Raw genomic sequence first — 2,500 nt, 5'->3', positions numbered from 1 at the left:
CGGGGGCCCTCCGATGGCGAGCCACGGATGCCAATCGGTCAGGCAGAGAACCGCAGTTTGGAGGGGACAACCGGGCAACAGAAGGCCGTTCTGAGCTTCACTCGGGGCGGGCAACAATCCCCGGGCATGTCCGGGGCTCAGCTCTGGAGGCCTGTGTTTCCGAAAACTGGGTTTCTGAAATCGTGCGGAAACTTTTCTGTAAACCCGGGGTACGGGAGGGCGCACAGGAGAAGGGGGATTACCACTTCTTCCCTTCCGAGCGTTAGTATGTTCCCCTTCTCCCTGTGCTCACACTTAGTCTCTGGAGAGAGCATAGGGGAGAAGGGGAGCATACTATCGCTCGGAAGGGAAGAAGGGGAAATCTCCCCTTCTCCCTGTGCTCACACTTAGTCTCTGGAGAGAGCACAGGGGAGAAGGGGAGCATACTATCGCTCGGAAGGGAAGAAGGGGAAATCTCCCCTTCTCCCTGTGCTCACACTTAGTCTCTGGAGAGAGCACAGGGGAGAAGGGGAGCATACTATCGCTCGGAAGGGAAGAAGGGGAAATCTCCCCTTCTCCCTGTGCTCACACTTAGTCTCTGGAGAGAGCACAGGGGAGAAGGGGAGCATACTATCGCTCGGAAGGGAAGAAGGGGAAATCTCCCCTTCTACCTGTGCTCACACTTAGTCTCTGGAGAGAGCACAGGGGAGAAGGGGAGCATACTATCGCTCGGAAGGGAAGAAGGGGAAATCTCCCCTTCTCCCTGTGCTCACACTTAGTCTCTGGAGAGAGCACAGGGGAGAAGGGGAGCATACTATCGCTCGGAAGGGAAGAAGGGGAAATCTCCCCTTCTCCCTGTGCTCACACTTAGTCTCTGGAGAGAGCACAGGGGAGAAGGGGAGCATACTATCGCTCGGAAGGGAAGAAGGGGAAATCTCCCCTTCTCCCTGTGCTCACACTTAGTCTCTGGAGAGAGCACAGGGGAGAAGGGGAGCATACTATCGCTCGGAAGGGAAGAAGGGGAAATCTCCCCTTCTCCCTGTGCTCACACTTAGTCTCTGGAGAGAGCACAGGGGAGAAGGGGAGCATACTATCGCTCGGAAGGGAAGAAGGGGAAATCTCCCCTTCTACCTGTGCTCACACTTAGTCTCTGGAGAGGGGGGCATCCCAGGAGGAGGCCCTGGACCCCAGGTGGCTCCCTGGGGCCCGTCCCTGGGCTCCAAGCCCCCAGTCCCGACCCGGGGGCCCCTCCCGGGTATCCAAGCCCCCAGACCCGACCCCGGGAACCCCTCCCTGGGCTCCAAGCCCCCAGACCCGACCCCGGGAACCCCTCCCTGGGCTCCAAGCCCCCAGTCCCGACCCCGGGGGCCCCTCCCGGGTATCCAAGCCCCCAGTCCCGACCCCGGGAACCCCTCCCTGGGCTCCAAGCCCCCAGTCCCGACCCCGGGGGCCCCTCCCGGGAATCCAAGCCCCCAGACCCGACCCGGGGGCCCCTCCCGGGAATCCAAGCCCCCAGACCCGACCCCTGGGCTCCAAGCCTCCACACCTGGCCTGTGGTAGACCCAGGGGGCCCCACCACTAACCTTACAACCACATGGGGCCCCTTGCCCTAACCCTAAAACCACGGGGGGCCCCTTACCTAACCCTAACCATGGGGGCCCCTTGCCCTAACCCTAACCTGCTTGGGCCCCTTGCCTAACCCTAACCTGCGTGGGCCCCTTGCCCTAACCCTAACCTGCTTGGACCCCTTGCCCTAACCCTAAAACCACGCGGGGCCCCTTACCTAACCCTAACCATGGGGGCCCCTTGCCCTAACCCTAACCTGCTCGGGCCCCTTGCCTAACCCTAACCTGCGTGGGCCCCTTGCCCTAACCCTAAAACCACGCAGGGCCCCTTACCTAACCCTAACCATGGGGGCCCCTTGCCCTAACCCTAACCTGCTCGGGCCCCTTGCCTAACCCTAACCTGCGTGGGCCCCTTGCCCTAACCCTAACCTGCTTGGACCCCTTGCCCTAACCCTAAAACCACGCGGGGCCCCTTACCTAACCCTAACCATGGGGGCCCCTTGCCCTAACCCTAACCTGCTCGGGCCCCTTGCCTAACCCTAACCTGCGTGGGCCCCTTGCCCTAACCCTAACCTGCTTGGACCCCTTGCCCTAACCCTAAAACCACGCGGGGCCCCTTACCTAACCCTAACCATGGGGGCCCCTTGCCCTAACCCTAACCTGCTCGGGCCCCTTACCTAACCCTAACCTGCGTGGGCCCCTTGCCCTAACCCTAACCTGCTTGGACCCCTTGCCCTAACCCTAAAACCACGCGGGGCCCCTTACCTAACCCTAACCATGGGGGCCCCTTGCCCTAACCCTAACCTGCTCGGGCCCCTTGCCTAACCCTAACCTGCGTGGGCCCCTTGCCCTAACCCTAACCTGCTTGGACCCCTTGCCTAACCCTAAAACCACGCAGGGCCCCTTACCTAACCCTAACCATGGGGGCCCCTTGCCCTAACCCTAACCTGCTCGGG

Source organism: Lates calcarifer, unplaced genomic scaffold, assembly GCF_001640805.2.
Source record: "Lates calcarifer isolate ASB-BC8 unplaced genomic scaffold, TLL_Latcal_v3 _unitig_5855_quiver_1977, whole genome shotgun sequence".
NCBI lineage: Eukaryota > Metazoa > Chordata > Actinopteri > Centropomidae > Lates > Lates calcarifer.
The sequence above is the reverse complement of the archived record's forward strand: the minus strand, read 5'-3'. Positions refer to the sequence as shown.